The sequence below is a fragment of the Rattus norvegicus genome, chromosome 18 (genome assembly GCF_021556685.1).
Source record: "Rattus norvegicus strain SHRSP/BbbUtx chromosome 18, alternate assembly SHRSP_T2T, whole genome shotgun sequence".
In the NCBI taxonomy this organism is placed as follows: domain Eukaryota; kingdom Metazoa; phylum Chordata; class Mammalia; order Rodentia; family Muridae; genus Rattus; species Rattus norvegicus.
In genome coordinates this window covers 61,091,135-61,114,601 of record NC_141551.1, presented here as the reverse complement: position 1 = coordinate 61,114,601, position 23,467 = coordinate 61,091,135, and the positions used below count along the sequence as shown (strand labels likewise).

General features: G+C 46.5%; 2 pseudogenes across 1 annotated transcript; one reads left to right on the top strand and one right to left on the bottom strand.

The window, feature by feature from the left end:
• Positions 1-2,846: 2,846 nt before the first annotated feature.
• On the top strand, positions 2,847-5,682 carry LOC120098252 (60S acidic ribosomal protein P1-like; annotated as a pseudogene). Its single transcript, XR_015642610.1, has one exon. The product of XR_015642610.1 is annotated as a 60S acidic ribosomal protein P1-like, transcript variant X2 (transcript).
• A 7,487-nt stretch (positions 5,683-13,169) lies between these two features.
• Positions 13,170-13,822, bottom strand: Rpl13a-ps6 (ribosomal protein L13A, pseudogene 6; annotated as a pseudogene).
• Between the last annotated feature and the right edge of the window lie 9,645 nt (positions 13,823-23,467).

The following is a 23,467-nucleotide window of genomic DNA, read 5'->3' as shown; positions in this document are numbered from 1 at the left end:
GCAACATCCCAGAAATGAGATGCGTTCAATTTCTTGTTGTGTGGTGACATTTATATTGCTCATTAGAAAGCCGTCAGATGAAAGTGCGAATTCTCTGTGCGTGCACACAACCCACCCGACTCTCCACAGCGACTGTAAAGTAAACCCAATACATTTCAGCTCGGTCAAAACCGGCATGAATGACCTCAGGTCTGAGCCACACTCGCAGAGGACAGGAACTGTAGCTTAGGCCCTGTGGGTGTTTTCTGAGCTCGGTAGTAGTGCCTGCCTTGAAGCTTTACGTTTCTGCTCCACTGTCACTGCTGCTCTGCTGTCTGACAAAACTCTTAGAGATTTCAATCAAAAAAGAAGCACAGGGGGGTTGGGGGATTTAGCTCCGTGGTAGAGCGCTTGCCTAGCAAGTGCAAGACCCTGGTTTCGGTCCTCAGCTCCAGGGAGGGTGGGGAGGGGGAGAAGATGCACAGGGCCAGAGAGATGGCTTGGCGATCAGAGTATCAGCTGCTCTGGAAGAAGACCAGAGTTTGGTTCCCAGCGCCTACATGAACAGCTCACGAGCCTCTGGAACTCCCGCTTCCGGGGATCTGCTGCCCTCTTCTGGCCTCCACAGGTACCTACATGCAGAGAGAAAGATGTGTCTGTGTGAAAGCCCTTCCTTTTTCCTTGAGGCCCCAGATTCAGTCCCTGTCACTGTATAACAAACAAAACTTTGGCTTGGCCTTTACACTAACCCGAATGAAACCACAAAGTAAGAGACAACGACTTTCCAAAGATGTCCTCTGATATATCCCCCGTCCCCACTACGGGGGCACAAATACAAATAAATATAACAAATAGATATACTGAGAAAAATTTAAAGTCCGAAACATGCTTTCAATCCCAGAACCCAGGATCAGAGAGGCATGTGAATCTCTGTGAGCTTCGGGCCAGCCTGGTCAGCCAGAGCTACATAATAGACAGACCCTGTCTCAATGAATAAACAAATACAGAAGAGAGAAGCAGAATGGGACATTGTCTTCCAACCAAACTGACCACAGAACTACCACTTAAAGAAACCACACAGAAGCCCCTTGTGTTCCTACTTTCTGGTAAATGTAGCATATACCTGTCAGCAATGAGAGTGTGCTTTGAATGTGAGTAAATTTAATAAAACTTAAGACCCACTCTTACCAAAGGAAATGGATACTGACATGGCCCAGAAATCTTTAGCCAGACAAAGGAGTAAAGAGCGTTGCTGTTTCCTCTGGATTGTCCCACCAAAACCTTAAGGGTGTTTTTGACAAGTGAAGGAATTTCCTGGGCATAAACACAACAGGCCCTTTTCTAGATAGGGAAATATTCACCAGTTCCAAACGAAAATCTCCCTGTGGACGTCCAAACGTCCACCTTACTGTCGTCAAAACATTGTCAAAAGAAAGAATGGAAATGTCCTTGCCACCTCCATCCCGCCATCGGGGGCTGACAAGAGGCAAATGTGGTTAAAGAGGAAAGAACCAAGTGGAGGAGGCCTGCTGGCTCTGCCTGGGACGCTGGCAGTGAGGAAACAGAAACAGTGACGCCTTTAAATCGTCAGAAAGGGGGAGAGAGTGGGGCCGTCTGATATTCGACATCCATGTTTCTGTAGAATGTGCTGGACCTCTCATAGCTCTTCAGCCCTCAGAAGCTGAGGGACATTTCCCCTGTGAGCAACACCTTCCTTTGTTCTGCTTTGATTTGGGCTTTGGAGATAGGGTGTCACGGAGCCGGAGCTATCCTCTAATTTGCTAGGTAGCCAAGGATAATCCCCTTGCCTCCATTTTACAAATGCTGGCATCATACCGACACCACTACATCCAGTTTATGGGATCCAGGAGTCAAATCCAGGGCTTCATGAGTGATGGGCAATTAACTCTACCCACTGAGCTACTGTACCAGCCTCACTATGGCTTCTGGCCTCAGGCCTTTTGCCTCCTAACCCTTCCTTGGCCGCAGATCTATGCTTCCCTACCCATGCACACAGATGGTAAAGCGGCAGAGGTAAGCACCCTGGACCAACACGAATACACAGGCTCCAGGGAACTAACTGGTGGGGTATCCCAGGGGTAGGATGTGCACTTAACAGTTGTGAGTCTGTAACACCACCCAGCCAAACCCCCAATAACCCAAACAACAGGACTCAGGAATGGGTGGAAACATCCTCTAGCTTCCTCTCCTTCCAGGGGACAATTCTCTGTGAGTCCTCTATAGTCTCTCAGGAGGCACTCTTCAGGCTGACCCCTCCCCCCAGGTTGTGTAAAGGAATAAAGCCATCAGGAGCCCACACCGGTGTCTCTGTCACGTTCCCCTGTCCTACTTCCTCATTCACTCACAGAGCTTCCTGCAGTCACCTCCCAAATAAGCCACCAGTACCTGGGGGAAGCTACACCCCAAAAAGAAAGCTTGTCCTGCAAAGACCGCTCAAAACCAGCTTCCCTTCCCTGTTCTTCTTATACAGAAGTTGGCAGGATGTGGTGGTCACTTGCGTGGTGGGGTTGTGGGAGAGACTGAAGGGGAGGGAGGAAACAAAAAGAGACCAGTTTTTTATTTTATTTTATTTTATGTTTGTGTGTGTGTGTGTTAAGATTTATTAATTAATTTCATATATGTGAGTACACTGTCACTGTCTTCAGACAAACCAGAAGAGAGCATCAGATCCCATTACAGATGGTTGTGAGCCACCATGTAACCCGGTTGCTGGGAATTGAACTCAGGACCTCTGGGAGAGCAGTCAGTGTTCTTTTTTTTTTTTTTTTTTTTTTTTAGATTTATTCATTTATTATATATAAGTACACTGTAGCTGTCTTCAGATACACCAGAAGAGGGAATCGGATCTCTTTACAGATGGTTGTGAGCCACCATGTGGTTGCTGGGAATTGAGCTCATGACCTCTGGAAGAGCAGTCGGGTGCTCTTAACCACTGTGCCATCTCTCCAGCCTGCAGTCAGTGTTCTTAACCGCTGAGCTGTCTCTCCAGCCCCCAGGCTTTATATATTAAATCATTCATTTTGAGACAGAATCTAATGTATCCCAGGCTGGCCCTGAACTAACTGAGTCGCAGGCAGAAGTTGGCCTTGATCTTCGGATTCCCCTGACTCTACCTCCCTAAAGCTGGGATTTCAGGTGGGCATGATTGCAGCTATTCACATGGTGCTGGGATAGAAGAACCCAGGGTTCCATGCATGCAAGGCACATATGCTCATGTGCTGAGCGACATCCCCAGTCTGACTCCTGTGTTTAGATTGACCCATTTGGAAGGATGATGGTGTCACCCCTGGGCCAGGGACTGCTGAGAAAATGAGCAGTTCAGGTTAAAGTCCTAGAGTGTGATAATTTCTTTACAGAGAGAGCCTGGCACAGCAGTCTCCTTAATTGTTATCTGTTTACTGCATTGGTAGCTGCAGCCAGAACCAGACATAATTTTTTAAGTTCCAGGGCAGGATGAAAATAAAGAACTGGGGAGGTGGCTCAGGCTCGGCAGGTAAAAGGGTTTGACTAAGTTCCTGAGCCCCACATGGTGGAAAGAGAGAATCGGTTCTCACAAGGTGTCCCCTGACTTCTACATGCACGCTGTGGCATGTATCCCCCCCCCCCCCCCACACACACACATACACGAAACAAAAAAAATATAATTAAAAGAAAAACCAACATGAAAATGCAAAGCCCTTACCATGGTCCAATCAATGCTAAGATGCTAAACCCAGTAACTACAGAACACTAAACCAAGTGATGACCCTCATGAGTGCTGGGCTCTCTATTCGAGCAGTTTCCTTGAACCCAGCCCCTCTTGAAGACAAGAGGAAGGCCCTAAAGCCAGGTTCTCACCCACCTCACAGGCAATAGCAACCCAAAGAAGCAAACTGTCCTAGTTAGGCCTCTTTGTCGCAGTGATAAACACTGATCAAAACCAGTTTAGGATTAGAAACGATTTGTTTCAGCTTACAACTCTCGGGTCACACTCCATGAGGAAAGGAAGTCCTGGGGAGGGACTCAAGGTAGGAACCTAGAGGCAAGACCTAAAGCAGAAAGCTGGAGGGCTGCTGCTTACGCTTGCTCAGCCTGCTTTCTTATAGCACCCTGGACCACCTGCCTCCCACAGTCGACTGGGCTTTTCCGAATCAACCATCAATCAAGATAACATCCCACCGTTGCCTCCCGGCCAACCCGATAGAGACAGTCCCTTCACTGATATTCCCTCTTCCCAGATGACTCTTGCTTGTGTCAAGTTGACAAAAACCCAACCAATGCGGAAGTAAACAAAGATTGATAGCATCCCTTGTATTTTAGAGACTCGCGCCCAAGAGTTTGCCGATGGAACCATCGGATGGATGTCTGAGTTTTGGCTTTAAAATAATGTTGGGGCCCTATTCTCAGTTGCCGCCAAGGTGCTCGGTTCTTCCGAGGAAGCTAAGACTGCATTGGGGTGAGGCCCTCACTTTATTGGACAACTAGCACCGTGCCGAGAGTCCACAACATGGCGTCCGTCTCCGAGCTCGCCTGCATCTACTCCGCCCTCATCCTGCTCAACGATGACGAGGTGACTGTCGCGGAGGATGAGATCAGTGCCCTCATTAAAGCAGCTGGTGTCAGTGTTGAACCTTTCTGGCCTGGCTTGTTTGCAAAGGCTCTGACTATTGTCAACATTGGGAGCCCCATCCACACTGCTGCTGCCCCAGCTGAGGAGAAGAAAGTAGAAACAAAGAAGGAAGAATCTGAGGAGTCGGAAGATGACATGGGCTTTGGTCTTTTTGACTAAACTGCTTTTGTTAACATACCCAATAAAGAACTGAACCTGTGTGTGGGTGGGGGGGTATAATGTTGGGGATAAAGGGAAGCAGGGAGTGGGCGTGTTACCTCGAGTTCATCGCTGATAAAGCTGGGTGAAGGGTACATGAAGGTACAGTAGCATGTGCCTTAGGATTTTATATATGTTTGGTGTTTTCTATAATTCAAAACCAGTTCAAGTCTGGCACGTGTCCTGTAGGATCCCAGCAGACTCCACAAGGAAGCAGGGTGGTTGCTGGGGCTGAGATCCTAGTGTTAGCAGGGAAGAGGTCAGGATTAAGTCTTGGGTAGAATTACCCAAACTGTGTCTGACACAATAAATGCCTAAGAACTTTATGTCATTACAGCTCTGGAAACTTGAAGCCCTAGGTCAGTGTAGACAGCCTGGGCTTCTCCATGCTCCCCTCTATGTGTAACCCCGGTGTCTCTCTGTCCTTGTAAGGATGCTGGTGCCACTTTGATGTTCTCATTTAACCTCGACGACTTCAGAAGGCCTTCTCTCCACACTTACTAAGGGGGAGAGTTTCAAGACATGAATTGTGGAGGGACATCACTCAGACTCTCTCTAAACTTTGACGTCATTGTCCTTGTAAAGAAATTAGAATCAAGGCTGGGGAGCTGACTCAGTGGTTAGGTGCACTTGTGGCTCCTCCAGAGGGCTCAAGTTCACTTCTCCTTGCTCACATGGAGGCTCCTAACGGTCCCTTCCAGGGAATCGGACACCTTCTAATGCACACGCAAACATGCATATATGTATACTCATATCCCTGTGCATGTGCATGCATATGTGTATATGTATCGGTTTTTTGCCTGCGTGTTCATATATGCTATGTAAGAGAAATTTATAATTGCAAAAAGCTTTTGAAATAAAACTGATAAAATCTGTATTGTCTGCTGTGCCTGTCCTTGGCTCATGAGCCAGGTGTTGGGGCAAGATAGTTAAAAAAAAAAAAAAAAAAAACACAAAAAAAAAAACGGGCCCTCAGGCCAACAGGGCAGAGCAGGGAGGGCTTCAGTTTAGAGGTCTCAAGGTACTACCTTCATCTCTCCGACTCGGGTAGTTACCGTGAGGATCTGAAGAGGAAATGATCTGAAATTATTAAAATCATGTGAAGTCATTGCCCATACGACGAAGTCTCGGTTAAGCCTTGCCACTACTAATTTTGTCACCAAGGACCACCTCCTCTGGTCCCTTCGCTTACACCATTCGCCACTGAATTAGTAACGATTTCGCTTGGCCTCGAGTGAAAGAAAACCCCAAATAACAGATACTTAGCAAGACAGACAAATTGAACAGTAGCGATCTGCTTTGGAAAACCTTCAGGCATCAGTACTTCCGGTGACGTCAGATTCCAAACGTAAGGGTGCAGGGGAGGGACAGTGCAGGGGAGGGAACGGACCAACAGCAAAACAAAGAAAAAGGACAAAGTGAAGGGTTGTGAGCCACAGAGATTTCCCATCCATCTGTCCTGCTGGTTCTAATTTAGTCCATTGGCCACGCTTGCCCGACAAGGACAGCCAGAAATCATGTCCATTCTGGGTGGCTATGTGTGCCATTAAAATTTTTATTGCTTAGGGAAGATGAGAAAGGCAAACATTGCTGGGAACTGGGTCTGGACTTCCGTGGGCCATTAATCACCCAGGATGGTGACTGAGGGGAAAAAACACGAATAGGTATAGCTTTATATTAAAAATCTTTTTTTTTTCAGTGCTGGGGCTCAAACTCAGGGTCTCGTATATGCGAGGCAGGTACTCTACAGCCAAGCCATATCCTTAGCTCTTTAAAGAACAGCTCAGAGCTGCAGACACGGCTCGGTGGGTTAACTGTCTGCTGAGCAGGCGTGAAGACACGGATCCCCAACACACCAGGCATGCTAGCACACGTAACCCCAGCGCCTTCCGTATTACAGAGATGGCAGTGGCCAGCCCAGCCTGCCACAGTGTGAGCCGCAGCTTCAGGAGAAACTCAGAACCAAGGTGGGCGGGGCTAGAGGGAGGTCTCAGCAGTCAATCACTCCTGCTGTCCTTTCAGAGGACCCTGGTTGAGCTCACAGTTCAGAATTCAGTTCCAGGTGATGGACACTCTCTTAGGGGCTCCATGGGAACCAGGCACACAAGTACAACAGACATTCAGGCAAATGCATATGCACATAAAATAAAATAAAACCTTTTTGTTTTTATTTATTTATTTATTTATTTATTTATTTATTGAGACAGGGTTTCTCTGGGTAGCTTTGGCTGTTCTAGAACTTGATCTGTAGACCAGGCTGACTTCAAACTCACAGAGATCGACCTCTGCCTCCCAAGTGCTGGGATTAAAGGCGTGCTCCACCCCCGCCCAGCATGAAGTGAATAAATCTTTTTTTTTTTTTTTTTTTTTTTTTTTTTGTGGTTCTTTTTTTCGGAGCTGGGGACCGAACCCAGGGCCTTGTGCTTCCTAGGCAAGCGCTCTACCACTGAGCTAAATCCCCAGCCCCGAAGTGAATAAATCTTAAATACAAATCAAACAAACGAACAAAACCAAAAACAAAACAAGGTAGAAGGCCAGAAAATAGCTTACTGTTTACTCAATGAATAAACGTGCCTTCTGCCAAACCTTATGGCCTGAGTTCAATACCTGGGACCCACACAGTAGACAGGCAGGATTACTTCCCATGAGCTCTCTTCTGACTTCCACACACGCTATGGTACATATGTACCCACAACATACACACATATATACAAATAGACAAATGTGGTGGTGGTGGTGATGATGATGATGATGATGAGGAGGAGGAGGAGGAGGAGGAGGACGACGACGACGACGGTAGAACCTTAGAGACACTTGACATTGACTTCTGGTATCCATGCATGAGAGAGCACACCTGTACACACATACAAACACACCACAGACAGGTACACAGACCATCCAAGATTCGTTTCCTGCTTTTAGAGTTTTAGATGAGTGGAAACAGGTGGAACTGTGCCTGAAGACTCCTTAGACACAGAGTCTCATTATTTAGCCTTGACTAGCCTGGAATTCACCATGTAGTTCAGGCTGACATCTAACTCAAAGAAATCCTCCTGCCTCTGTTCCCCAAATGCTGAGGTTAAAGGCACACAGCATCAAACCCAGACAGTATTTAATTTTAATTAATTAATTAATTTGGGGAGGGGGGTTGAAACAGGGTTTCTCTGTATAATCTTGGCTGTTCTGGAATTCACTCTGTAGACCAGGCTGGCCTCGAACTCCTAGAGTTCTGCCTGCCTCTGCCTCCTGAATGCTGGGATTAAAGGTAAATGCCACCACTGATCAGCCTTCATTTTTTTGTAAAAACAAAACAACAACAACCAAGTAAAACAAAACAATAGAACAGAGTCTCAGGTGACTTAGCTGATCTTGAAATTACTATGTAGCTGGGCATGGCCTTGAACTTCTGAACTCCTGATCATTCTACCTTTTCCTCCCTTGAAAGCTGGAATTAGACAGGTGCATGCTGCAGGTCGAGTTTATGCAAGGCTGGGGATCGAACCCAGAGTTTTGAGTATGCCAGAGAAGCACTCAACCAACAGAGCCACGTCTTCAGCCCTCGAGCTAGAAGTCTGTACCGTGGGTTTAGAATGGTGCACACTGTCTACTTAAAGGGGACAGAAAGAAAATAAACTCTGAGCCCTTACTTTGAAGCCCACTGAGAGCATACTTCAGTGATTCTGTGATAAAGTCATAGACTAGGTCCCAAAGCTGAGAGGTTTACACAGGCGGCCGGCCCCACATGATTAAACCAAGCTATGCACTCTCCCAACGGAAGCAGGGAAAGCTGCTGACTAGAAAATCCTTGCTTGTCTCATGAAATGTCTTTGGTGGGGTCCCAGAATCAATGTCAATACCAACCTGTCAGAACGAAAACACAGCATTTGTTCTTGACTTGAAAATTCCTAATTTTGGAGGTCCCACAGCTGGGCCATGCATTATGCATTTTCCAGCGGTCTGCAGCAGATAAGACCTCTGATGGGGGTTATGGTAACGGTTGCCTAGGATACTTCTCAGAACTTGAAGGAGACCTTTAAAAAACACTGGCTTTTCACTGTATCCTCCAGACAACGTCTGACGGGTGACTGAAGTAGCATAAAAGGCTTGGCACATGACTTTATGTCATGGCTGTTCCCTTTGCTCCTTAACTCGGTGGTCGAGTTCTTCTGAGCTTTACACGTAGATACGGAGGAGATCATTTAAAATGCTGTACCCAGGGGCTGGGGAAGACATCTCAGTTGGTAAAGCGTCTGCTCTAGAACCTGAGGACCTGACTGAATTCAGATCCCCAGAACCCGCATAAAAAACTGTGTGGAGACATGTGTCTATAACACGCCAGCAATGGGGGACTGGGAAGAAACAGGCGTGTGTGTGTGTGTGTGTGTGTGTGTGTGTGTGTGTGTGTCCTTGAAACCAGGAAGCTTTGCCAATCTTAAAACCATAGATGGGAGGAAAGACAGTTGACTTCAGCCTTGGGTCTTCACACCCGTGCTCACATACATGCATGCAACTCATACACATCTATATTAACAAGTACATACAACACACACAACACACATGTACATACACATACAGGCACACACATGCAGGCACATACATGCATACACATTTTCTCGAAGCCTATATATATTGTATTTTTGGCTTTTCTAAAGAGATTTATTTATTTATTATATATATAGGTACACTGTAACTCTCTTCAGACACACCAGAAGAGGGCATCTGATCCCATTACAGATGGCTGTGACCCACCATGTGGTTGCTGGGAATTGAACTCAGGACCTCTGGAGGAGCAGTCAGTGCTCTTAACCACTGAGCCATCTCTCCAGCCCTCGCTGGTTTTTAAGACAAGGTCCCACGCTGTAGCTCAGGTTGGCCTATAACTCAGAGAGATGCTCCTGCTTAGCTTCCAGTGAGCTAGGATTAACAGGCATGAACCCTCATGCCCAGCATGGTGCAGCATTAACTGGACCATTGTCCACTGGCCCTAGTATGTGAGCCTCAGCCTCATCATTAAAGCCCCAAACAAGCACAGGCCAGGATGGTTGTGAAAGAGGATGACATCAGCAAGAGGAGAGGCTCAACAGTTCCTGAGCTGAGTCATGGCCCTCAGCCTGCAGACCTCAAGGCAGGAATGCTTGCACACAAACACACACCAGGCCTGTGGGCAGACACTTGTGATTTCAGCTTTTATGAGGCTGGGGCAGTGGACTGCAGCGAATTAGAGATCAGCCTGGGCTACATGGTAAGACTTTGTCCCTAGATGAGCCTATCAACAAAGGAATAAATGGAACAAATAAAGAAAAGGAAAACAAGTGCCCATGACAGCCAATTACTCAGTTGTGTCTGTCATTTCCTTGGTGCGGTGAGCAGCTACCATTATCTATGTCGGCTGTCCTTGCAGTTAGAGGTGAGGTCCTCCAGCCTGGGCTTAAGTCCCAGTAAAGGAGCCTCCCTTGCCTGTCTTGGTTGTAGTGGGTAGCTTTTTGTTGTTGTTGTTGTTGTTGTTGTTGTTGTTGTTGTTTAAATTATTTTTATTAATTATTTGTTTATTAATTATGTATGTGACTACACTGTTGTTCTCTTCAGACACACCAGAAGAGGGCATCGGATCCCATTACAGATGCTTGTGAGCCACCATGTGGTTGCCGGGAATTGAACTCAGGACCTTTGAGAAAAGCAGTCAGTGCGCCCAACCACTAAGCCATCTCGGTAGCCCGTGAGGGCTGTGTCTTTCGCTGACCCTCAAACTTACCATTTCAGCTGGCCAGTGCACTTGAGGGATCCACTGTCCTTCCCTCACCAGTGCTGGGACTGCAGACAGGTGGCTACCATGTCCAGCATTTTTACATGGGCACTGGGGCTCTAAATTCAGACCCTCCTGCTTTTGCAGCAGGTAGTATTTTATTGACCAAAACATCTATCTCCCTAGGCTGGCCTCGAACTCAGAGATCCATACCTGACTCTGTCTCCTGGTTGCTGGGAATAAAGGAGTATGCCACCATCTGGCTCTAATTCATTTTTGTAACATCTCTCTCTCTCTCTGTGTGTGTGTGTGTGTGTGTGTGTGTGTGTGTGTGTGTGTGTGTGTGTATAAATGCCAAATAGCACAGGTAGCAGTCAGAAGACAACTTCTGGGACTTGGTTTTCTCTCCTGCCCCCTAGGTTCCAGGGATCAGACTCTGGTTGTTTATCTTGTCAAGAGTCAGCTTTACCAGGGGCTGGAGATGTGGCTCAGTGGTTAAGAACACTGGCTGCTCTTCCTGGTTTAATCCCCAGCACCCACATGACAGCTCTGTGACACTAGTTGCGGGGTATCTGACACCCTTGTGCATACATACAGGCAGGCGAAAGGACAAAGGACATAAGATTTTTTTTTTTTTAAATTACCTTTTCCTCGTGTGCCATCTGGATGGGCCCTTGTAATTCCTAATTCTTCAGGAATTCACTACTGTGGAAGGGAAGTTTAGTTTCGTTTCTGGAAGCTCCTTATCAACACATTATGAGATGCAGAAGTGAAAACGTGACGGTTAATGCCCAGCAGTGGTGGCACACAGCCTCAACGCCAGCGCTCAGGAAGCAGAGGCGGGCAAATCTTTGAGTTCAAGGACAACCTGATCTACAGAGTTCCAGGACAACCAGGGCTACACAGAGAAGAAATCCTGTCATCAAAAAAAAAAACCCCAAAACAAAACCAAGAAACTCACAAAATAAAAAAAAAATTCCCCAAATCATGGTTAACATAGAGGTAACAACAAGGCACCCCAAGAACCACGAGTGCTGGGGCTGGGGATTTAGCTCAGTGGTAGAGCGCTTACCTAGGAAGCGCAAGGCCCTGGGTTCGGTCCCCAGCTCCGAAAAAAAAAGAACCAAAAAAAAAAAAAAAAAACCACGAGTGCTTCACTATTAACCAGCACAGACGGACCGGACCGCCAGCTCCATCTGCACGGTGACTTCTTGGTGACCTTACGAGGGCCGGCTTTGAGCACTGGGCCTGAGCTATACAAGCTTGCAGATACACAACTTCGGGAAGCAACCAGACTCCCATCTGAAGTTCGGCTTCTTCACCCACAGCCCAGGGGGAGTATGGATAACCCTCAGAACGTTTATGAGAGTACCGTGGGAAGTGGGTGTGGCCTCGCCGGAGTGGGTGTGGCCTTATTGGAGGAAGTGTGTCACTGTGGGGGTGGGCTTTGAGACCCTCTTCCTAGTCACCTGGTAGACAGTCTGCTCCTGGCTTCCTGTGGATGAAGATGGAGAACTCTCAGTTCCTCCAGTGCCAGGCCTGCCATGACGTTAATAGACTGAACCCCAGAGCCTGTAAGCCAGCCCCAATTAAGTATCTTTTATAAGAGTTGCTTTGGTCATGGTGTCTCTTCACAGCAGAGGGACCCTTAAGACAGCCTAGATTTGACTTCACACTACTCTCAGCTGCTCGAGTCTAGCAGCTAGGTTCTTGTGACTAGTCACTCAGGTCATGCTCATGCGGATGAAGCACTTTACCCATTGAGTGAGATTTCTAATCTTCCTTAGTCATTATGAAAGGGGGTGGGGCAGAGAGTTCCTTAGTGAATGAAGGGGTTTGCTGCACAGCAGGGCAGCTTGAGCCTTGAGATCCCCATGGAGAAGAGGACCAATTTTCCGAATTTGTCCATTCCATGTCCATGCTGGGGTATAGATGGTATAGATGGACTCCAAGATAGGCAAGCATTCTACTATGGTCGATATTGCGAGTCCTCGGAGCCTAGAAGCACTTGTAAGCCAGCACTGTGAACGCCAGGTTTATACTGTTCCCTGTCGTTGAGTACACACGCTGCTCATGGCGCTGAAATGACCACGTCTGACTCCCTCTTGTGACTTGTTTGCTTCAACTGATAGATTATTCAAAGACAGAGGCTCGAATTTCTTCAAGAAATAAAGAAATCTCTAAGGGCTCACCCTACATGAACATTATCTTCTTTTTCTTCTTCTTCTTTTTTTTTTTTAAGTCAAATAATTTATTAGCACATAGAACCCTCCAGAAAAATATTGCCTTGTGGTCTGTTGGGCAGCAGCAAAGGCAGCACCTGAATGTGGCCATCATCTTCAGTGTGAACTTCTAAGTCCTAGCCCAGGTGGGTAGCCCTCACTTCTCATAGCTTCAGAATATGGTATTGGGGCAGGTGGGTGGGGCAGCCCTGCTACTCATTTTGAACACTGAAGATCAGGTCATTCCATGGTTATCACTTTAATCTAAAACTCAAGCAAGTGATGAGCTCTCACTCAGCTGTCTAAATGCACCCTCTACCTACAGGAGCAGTGACTAAGGACCCTTTGGTCCCCACATCCCTGGTCGGCGGTGGAGGAAGGGCAGGCCAGGCAGGCATGAGGCACAAACAGTCTTTATTGGGTTCACACCAAGAGTCCATTGGTCTTGAGGACCTCTGTGAACTTGCAGATTTTCTTCTCCACATTCTTTTCTGCCTGTTTCCTTAGCCTCAAGAGCTGCTTCTTCTTCCGGTAATGGATCTTTGCCTTTTCCTTCCGTTTCTCCTCCAGAGTAGCTGTCACTGCCTGGTACTTCTACCCGACCTCATGAGCCAGACGCCCCAGGTAAGCAAACTTCCTGGTAGGCTTCAGCCGCACAACCTTGAGGGCAGCAGGGACCACCATCCGCTTTTTCTTGTCATAGGGTGGAGGGATCCCATCCAACACCTTGAGGCGTTCCAGGGCAGCCTGGCCTCTTTTGGTCTTGTGAGGCAGCATGCCTCGCACAGTGCGCCAAAAAATGCGGCTTGGGGCTCGGAAGTGGTAGGGGCCTCGAGACGGGTTGGTGTTCATCCGCTTTCAGAGAAAGGCCAGATACTTTAACTTGTTTCTGTAGAAATTTCCAGAAATGTTGATGCCCTCACAGCGTACAACCACCACCTTTCGGCCCAGCAGTACCTGCTTGGCCACAATGGCCGCCAGGCAGACCAGAAGATGGCCCCGGCCATCCAATACTAGAACCTGCCCCTCCGCCATCCTCGGCAGCCGCCTAGGAAAAGTCTTCTTCTTTTTTTTAATGGTTCATTTCCCCCCAAGAAGTCCTGGAAACTTTTATAAAACTGCATCATCGTCATACCTTTAAGCACTCAGGAATCGGAGTCAGGCAGATTCAGATCTCTTGTGAGTTTGATGTCAGCCTGGTCGACATAGCAAGTTCCAGGCCAGCCAGAAATACACAGTAGTGAGAGCTTGTCTCAAACAACAAAACAAACAAAACAAGACAAAAATGCAGACAAACGACAAAGAATCAAAGTACACACATACATAGAAAGCATGTGGAAGGAAACCTGGTCAAGTGCAGTGTGCACATCTATAATCTCGGTATTTGAGAGGTTAAAACAGGAGGATTGCTGTGAGTTTGAGGCCAATTGTGGGCTCCATGATGAGCTCCCACCAACAAGGGAGCAAGAGATAGACAAAGTCATGTCTCAAACCAAAGCAAAGGACCAATTCCTCCCAACAACAACAACAACAACAACAACAACAACAACAACAACAACAACAACGAGAGGGGGAAGGGGGAGAGGAAGGGAAGGGGGAGGGAGAGGGAGAATGAATTGTTTCCCTCTGTAGTGCAACCCTATCTTTGTTTCTTTTCTGTCAGTCTCAGAGGGGGAGCTAGGATTTAAAACAGAAGCAGGGAACAGAAAGCTGTAGAGTAAAATCTTCCATTATATAAAAACAAAGACCTCCCAAAAGGGTGCCTATTTTTTGCTCCAAGAATCCCACATCTTTGTAGAAGACCACATTCTTAAGCCAATGTTTGGTTGTATTGACTTCAGCTCCTGGCCCAGCCTCAAAGTAAAGCTTCTCTCGGCTGGCAGTTCTTCTCATCCGAGTGAACATAATTGGGCCTAAAGTTTCCGTTATTTGGAAATCTCTCCAGAGGCAGAAATTCTCCAGGTCCCTTGTGAACTGCTCGCCTTTGGCCTGACTCTGGGAGTGTTCACTTCTAAAATACCGCTTCTGGTCTGGACGATGTCTACAGAGAGCTTTAAAATGTGGCTTCGTCTTCCTTCTGAACCACAGCAGAGAGAGAACACACTGTTTCCTTTCTGAGAACGATGACTAGAGAGAACAAGACTCATGGTATCAGGAGAGGTGCTGGGAGCTTCTGTCCAACGGTTGCTATGGAGAAAGACATTCGGAATCTTGGCTCTGGTGGATGATCCACATCTGTGCTCTTAACTCACTTCTTGAAATTGAAACTCAAGTACAGTAACTGTGACCTAGTACATGTGTCTCTAATATCTAGCCATATTTTTCCAAACAATTCTTCCCAAACTTGGATTGGTACTAAGTCCTCACAAGGCAGTTTAGTAATAACTATAAATACTTACCATAACTACAAATAGCAAATTAAATATATACTAAAACTACAAGGACTTTTTTTTTCTATTCCTTTTTTTTTTTTTTTTTCCGGAGCTGGGGATCGAACCCAGGGCCTTGGGCTTGCTAGGCAAGCGCTCTACCACTGAGCCAAATCCCCAACCCCAGGACTTTTTTTTTTAAGACAGGATTTCTTTGTGTCCTGGAAATAGCTCTGTAGACCAGGATGACCTTGAACTCACAGTGATTCACCTGCCTCTGCCTCCAGAGTGCTGGGATTAATGGCAACCACTCAGCATCCAGCCTGCTTTCTTACACAACCCTAGACCTTGTGCCCAGAGGTGGGACCACCCACAGTGAGCTGGCCCCTCCCACATAATCATTTAATGGCTTGCCTACCGGTCAATCTGACAGAGGCGTTTTCTCAGTTAAAGTTCTTCTCAGATGACCCTGGCTTGGGTCAAGCTGACAAAAACCAGCTAGCACAACAATCTAATGAGTACTTGTGTTACAGCAATATTGATAAGAACAGGATTATTGCTGGGTGGTGGTGGTGGTGGTGGTGGTGGTGGTGGTGTCCATGCACCACTTTAAATCCCAGTACTTGGAGGGATGGGGTGGGCAGGGGCAAGTGGATCTCTGTGAGTTCAGTCCAGGTCAGCCAAAGACGCACAAAGAAACCCTGTCTGTGGAGGTGGGGGAGGGAACAAACAAGATGATCGAATGCTACTGAAGATGTGGACCCACAAATTGTATCTGTGCAGTTGGATACTTTTCAGCTCCTCAAAGAGCCTGTTTTTATATATTGAAATAGATGTGTTGCTGAAAAACACCAAAAGGAAACAAATTGAGAAAGAATGTAGATACAATGGGTTCTGGTGGTTGTAAGGTGGGGGTTGACACAGGTTCTTGCTTGCTGTGTGGCGCTGGCTGGCCCTGAACTTGCACCTCAAATCCTGGGATTATCGGTGTGTACCATCGGGGTTTTGGACTCTGGGTATGTGTTACAAACATCAGGGGAATTTAAACAATATAACTGAGACTCCCTTTCCCAAATGTAGTTTGTGTTCTCTAGACGGCCAAAGTTGAAATGAGCTGCTTTGTGGGTAATGTGGGCCCTTCTGATGATCAATTGAGTCATGTCCTTCTGAGTATATATAGCTGGAAAGAAACACGATAGTTCTTCTCAACTGCCATTCATCCTTCTTTTTTTTTAAATTTCTTTCCTTTTTTTCTTTCTTCCTTTATTTATTTATTATATATAAGTACACTCTAGCTGTCTTCAGACACCAGAAGAAGACATCAGATCCCATTACAGATGGTTGTGAGCCACCATGTGGTTGCTGGGATTTGAGCTCAGGACCTCTGGAAGAGCAGTCGGTGCTCTAACCACTGGGCCATCTCTCCAACCCGTCATTCGTCCTTCTATGTACCTGTGTGTCCATGGAAACCTCAGAACAACATGCTGAACACAGACATGCATAGTAGGTACAGTACCCTGATTGTAAGGAGTTTGTTGAACTCAAAAGAAAGAAATTTTAAGCAATAATAACAACCCCAAATGATGAATGCTACATTAGAAATATACACAGGATATGTTTCTTTCTAAAATGACTGGAATTCCCTGGGCCAGAGAAGTGAAGGAATGAAAACAGAGAGAGAGAGAGAGAGAGAGAGAGAGAGAGAGAGAGAGAGAGAGAGAAAGAGAGAGGGCATCAGCCTTTGACATTGCATTTCCCTCTGTGGGATAGGCTCGCCAAGGTGGGTCTGTGCTGGGAACACTATGGCAAAAAGGCAAAGAGCACGGAATATTCTTCTGCATCACAACACCCCCCCCCCAAGTCCTCCAGTAATATTTTACATGCTGTGTTCATAAAAATGTGATTACATTAAATTTACCGAGTCCAACATCATCCCTGCCCCTTTCAGAGTCCAACTGCTTAATTTGCAATACCTTCCAATTTAGCAAACATTGTATCTCTCCAAGGCACCACGCTAGCTGCTGAGATGTAGAGCTGAGCCATTGGACAGGACACTCTGCACGCTCGTGCTGCCTACAGCCTCCTTCAAAGCAAGCTGCCAGCTCCTTAGGCAATGGCGATCCGAGGTACAAACACATATGTAGGATAAGCAGGGTGCCATTAACCGTGGGAAGAGACCGATATGGGATTAACCAGTGAGACATTGGGAATGGGATTGGAGAAGTATATAGCTTCTTTGGCAAAGAGAGGCATACCACCAAGAAGGAGAAAAAAGTGTGAGGACGTGCAGGCTTGCTGCTTCCAGAGTCAGATTGACTGTAAGCATCGTGGATGAAGCTTGGGGCCGGAAGATGGTAAGAGATGAACTGTGTGGGTCAGATGGTGACATGAATTTGGTGAATTCTGCTGCCATGAGCCCACATGGCAATGTATGTTTGTGAAAGGAAAGTCAAGGGCAAGAAAAGGATTACAGTTTTCCCTTCTGAGGTGAAAGGAGGCAAGAGTAAGTCGAGAGAACTAGGTAAAGAGCTATTGAAGGAGCCAAGGAGATAGTTCAGTGGCTAAGAGCATTTGCTGAGAATGTAAGACAGCTGGAGTTCAAGTGCCTGCCCGCCTTGTGCACAGTTCACACAGCACAGCCATTGCGGCGGTGTGGAAAAGCAGTAGGGTGGCTATGGTGGTTTTAATAGGTATGGCTCCCATAGACTCATGTATTTGAATGCTTGGTCCATAGGAAGTGGCAAGATCAGTGGGTGTGGCCTTGTTGGGGTGGGTGTGGCCTTATTGGAGGAAGTGTGTCACTGTTGGGGCAGGCTTTGAGGTCTCCTATGTTCAAGCTACATCCAGTGCTGCTGCCTGTGGATCAAGATGTAGAAGTCTCAGCTCATGTCTACCTGCACGCTGTCCTGCTTCCCGCCACGGTGATAATGGACGGAGCCCCTGAACCTGCAAGTCAACCCCTATTAAATGTTGTCCTTTATAGAAGTTGCCATGGTCATGGTGTCTCTTCACAGCAGTGAAACCCTGACTAAGACAGATGGACTGACCAGAGCTACGGTTGAAAGGAGGGGCGATAAGAGACTCATTTGAACATGATAGAACCAGAGAGGGAGGGATCACAGAGACGACAGAAGAAAGTGCAGTAGAGAAGAGGAAGTTAATTATTTATGTTTTTAAAATTGTTTTAAGATTTATTTATTTATTTATTTATTATTTATTTAATGTATACGAGTACACTGTCGCTGTCTTCAGACACACCAAAAGAAGGCATCGGATCCCATTACAGATGGTTGCGAGCCACCACTTGGTTGCTGGGATTTGAACTCAGGACCTTGGGAAGAGCAGTCAGTGGCTGAGCCATCTCTCCAACCCAATTATGCAGTTTTTGATTGGGTTGAATCTGAAGTGTGGATGAGACATCCAGAGAGAGAGCAGAGAGAGAGAGAGAGAGAGAGAGAGAGAGAGAGAGAGAGAGAGAGAGAGAAGCTAATCTGTAGACATGGGATTCCAGACAGAGAGGCAGACAGACGGAGAGAGAGAGACAGTGTTGAAACATTGATTCATACATTAAAGATGACTTATTGGGGAAATGTGTTGCATACCCATGTGTTGGTCAGTAACAGAATAAATACTTGAAAGTGGTGCCACAAAACTGTGCTGCCTAGTGACGTCACAGCTCTTGTATGCTGTCCATGGATGCTTTATGATGCCTGCACTGTGACTGGATTGCCTGGTCACACTTTGTTTGCTTGCTTGAGTCAAGGTCTCACTATGCAACCCTAGCTGGCATGGAGCTTACCATGTAGATCAAGCTAGCTTAGAATTGGCAGTTATCCTCCTGCCTCTGCCTCTCAAACTCTGGGATTAGATGGGTGTGCTCTTCCACAGCCAGCTCTAACCACACATTTGTCAGAATGTGTCTCGGCACTGATACGCAGTCACATATCACGTGTGGATTAATGACATTTATCTCAGGAGGAGGATGGAAATCTCCTCAGAGTCAAATCTGAATCAGTAAAACTTAAAGCTCGATTCTCAACTTTGGTATGCTTGGTACAAACCTTCTATTTCTGTTTACAATGGTGATCCGTTGCCCATTAGAATAGTGAGAATCAGAGTCACAGGACAGCACAGACAATACCTGACAGACCGTACTAATAGAGACCCACCTCTTTCAGGGGTACATGTCTAAGCCAGCAATATATAGTGATCAGGAAAGGGATAACTCAAGGACAGCTGGATTTGTAGAATGGTGTCTTAGGGTTTTATAGTTGTGATGAAAGCTTACACTTCCAAACCACAGTCCATCATTAGAGGAAGTCAGGACAGGATCTCAGACAGGGCTGAAACCTAGAGGCAGGAGCTGATGCAGAGGTCATAAGGGGTGCTGCTTACTGTCTTGCTCCTCATGGCTTGCTCAGTCTGCTATCTTTTAGAACCCAGGCCAGCCAGCCCAAGAATAGAGCCACTCACTGTGAGCTAGGCTTTCCCCCATTGATCACTAATTGAAAAATTGCCTTACAGCTGGATCTCATGGAGGCATTTCCTCAAGGGAGGCTTCTTCTCTCTAAGGACTCTAACTTGTGTCAAGTTGACACACAAAGCCAGCTAGTATGTATGGCAAAAGGGAAGTAGGACAAAGTGGGTGAGTGGAATTGCTCTGCGGGTAAAACATACTTGCTGTGCGAGCCAGACAGCCCGAGTTGGATCCTCAGATCCTATGTAAAAAAGCTAGAGAGGTACACATCTATAACCCCAGCACTCCTAGTGTGATCTAGAAACTTGGAGGATTGTGGGACAGCAAGTTTGGAGTGTGTGGTACATTAGAAACAAGAGAGATACGCCTGAAAATTGTCCTCTCACCATACAGACATATTGGGGGACACGTGTTTCCTCACTCACACACAATGCTCATATATATGAGCATGATATACAATATCACACACACACACACACACACACACACACACACACACACACACACAAACACAGAGTGAAGTAGGACTCAGGCAAGTGAGTGCACAAGAAAGAGAAGAATCTGAAATAGAAACTACTCCAGAAGCCATATGCTGCCACAGTGTGAAGGAGGGTGAAGGCCAAAGAGAGGTGAAAATAGGGAATCTTCTAGAAGCTTAATAAATCTGATGAAAGTAATGAGGGTAAGGTAGATTATTGAATAGAAGTCAGGGAAGTTGAGGGAACAGACACAGATATTTAAAGACAACTTATTGGTGTGCAGAAAGACCTGTTATACCATAGGTATCGATGTGAGTCCCTGCCTTGATTTCTCCTGGATACACATCGGATCTGTTAGGTTCATATGACAGTGATAATTTTAAAGGAACTGCCAAGCTTCCCCTATACCACTACCATAAGTTTCATAGTTACTTTTCTCCTAGGGATGTACCTTAAATAATGTTTACGTTTTTTTTTTTTTTTTGGTTCTTTTTTTTCCAGAGCTGGGGACCGAACCCAGGGCCTTGCACTTCCTAGGTAAGCGCTCTACCACTGAGCTAAATCCCCAGCCCCATGTTTACGTTTTCTACTTGAGAGTTTTTAAAGTATCTGTGGGTCTGTCTGTCTGTACTATGTGTGTAAAGGCTCATAAGGAGGCTAGGAAATAACATTGGATCCCCTGGAGCTGGAATTCTAGGTAGTTGTAAGCACCCTAGAATAGGTGCGGAGAACTTAACTCAGGTCTCCTGGAAGAGTAGGGAGTGCCTTAATGCCTGAGTCATCATTCCTGCTCCATTTTAGGGACTTCATATAGACAGTCATACCAGGTGTGGTGGTTTGTATATGCTCAGCCCAGGGAGTGGCACTTCTGGAAGGTATGGCCCTTTTGGAATAAGTGTGTCACTGTGGGCATGGGCTTTAAGACCCTCATCCTAGCTGCCTAGTGGGAGCCAGTCTTCCACTAGCAGCCTTCAGATGAAGACATAGAACTCTCAACTCCTCCTATACCATTCCTGCCTGGATGCTGCCATGCTCTTGCCTTGACAATAGTGGACTGAACCTGTGAACCTGTAAGCCAGCCCCAATTAAATAATGTCCTTATAAGAGTTGCCTTGAGGTTGGGGATTTAGCTCAGTGGTAGAGTGTTTGCCTAGCAAGCTGGGTTCGGTCCCCAGCTTAAAAAAAAAAAAAAAAAAGAGTTGCCTTGGTCATGGTGTCTGCTCACAGCAGTAAAACCTTAACTAAGACACCAGGTCGAGTCTCCTTTGCTTAACATTACATTGGAGATCATCTTGTGGTGTATATTCCCTTTAAGATGAGAGCTCTTAAGAAACAGATGATTGCCTACATGTCAAGACCTATCCCATGCACAGTGTACACAGCCCACTGTTCCCCTCCAACCGGCTTCTCGGTGAACACTTCCCTTCCCACCTAATGTTTAGTCATGCTGCTGGAGAATTTTATATGGGTAGAGTCACACCAGGCCAAGCCTCTCTGCTCAGCATTGTGTCACCATTATCCCCGTCATGCCTGTGCCTAGGGCTGTGTCTCGTTCCTCCTTGTGAATACCTGACAGGCTCCTCACGAGTTCTCCTGCTGCCAGACATGGAGAATGTTCCAGGTTTTTGCCTGTTAGGAACTATGGCTCAGTGGCTCCCGCACCCTTGTAATACAACACACAAGGCAAGATGGCCACTCCCTACTTTCCCATATTCGATCCCTGTGAAATACCTAACGTGGGAGTGGCTTCCCAATGAAGCCACTACTCATCATGTCCTTATTATCAACATTTCCTAACATCCCCACCAGTGTTTTTTCTGGTAGCCCTACCAACACTTGTGATATTCTGTTCTGTTTTGCTGCTCCAGTAGATGAGGCTGAAAATGTAGCCTTAGGAAGGAACTCACTTTCCAATGTTAGCCAAGAAAACGAATGAGACCCTCCTGGACTTGGCTAAAGTGAGAGTTTTCTCATCTCCATGGAAGCTAGCCAAGGTTTCGAAGTGAGTTCCATGTCCATCTCTGTTCTATCCAAGGAAACTTCTGGCATCTCGCAAGCTGTTCTTGGGAATGTGATGCATGTAAATCGCATAGGAAATGGGGAAAAGAGAAGAACTTAGAACTCGCTCCGGATGACGCTCAATGTGTTCTGTCAGCACCACATGGTCTCTCTCACACGGGCTGGCCCTTGAGCCAACTTTCTCTCTCCGTTTCTGGATTTTTCCACGGGTCTTCCTTTCCTTTTTTTGTTTTCCTACCAAACCTTGTGCACACACTTGAAACAAGCTCTTGTTTGCTCCAAGTTGTCTGCTTCTGTGGTAAATGGTGCCAGCTATAATTTCCAGTTAACTGCTTTCTCTAAACACTTTCTTTTTTTTTTTTTTTCTTTTTCTTTTTTTCGGAGCTGGGGACCGAACCCAGGGCCTTGCGCTTGCTAGGCAAGTGCTCTACCACTGAGCTAAATCCCCAACCCCCTCTAAACACTTTCTTAACAGGCTCATTGACTATAAAAGCCAACCGCCATTCTTCCCAAGATTAAAAAAGACAAAGTCTGCAACCTCATCAAGCGTTCTCTCCACACATGCAAACTAGTAAAGACCTGGCTATGAAACACTGCCACTGAGGAGCTCCCGTGTTCCATCTGGTCCTCCCATCTGCACCTCTAAAGATTTATTGTATTTTATGTATGTGACTACACTGTCATTGTCTGAAGACACCCAGAAGAGGGTATCAGACCTCACTTCAGATGGCTGTGAGCCACCATGTGGTTGCTGGGGTTTGAACTCAGGACCTCTGGAAGAGCAGTCAGTGTTATTAACCACTGAGCCATCTCTCCAGCCCTTGTCTGTGCTTCTATTTTGCTGTACAAATGCTGGCATCATGGATGTGCCACCACATCCGGCTTTTCACGTGGGCTTGGGGAGTTGAACTCAGGTGGTCAAGCTTGTGCCTCGTATTATTTTATCTCAGCAGCCCCTTACCCCTTTCCTTGCTCAAATAAATACCTTTCCCATCCTTCAACATCTCAACCAGGCTCTTTTGTCCTGGTAAGTTCTTGATGATCTCCTCCTGTCTTTATATTTGGATATTTTTAAAAAGATATTTATTTACTTATTTCATGTATGTGAGTACACTGTCGCTGTCTTCAGACACACCAGAAGAGGGAATCTGATCCCTACTACAGATGGCTGCAAGCCACCATGTGGTTGGTGGGATTTGAACTCAGGACACCTCGGGAAGAGCAGTCAGTGCTATTAGCCGCTGAGCCGTCTCTCCAGCCCCTTATCTGAATATTTTTAAAAATTACATTGTATTTGGCAGGGGCATGTGACAAGTTCAGAGGACGACTTGTGGGAGTCAGTTCTCTCTCT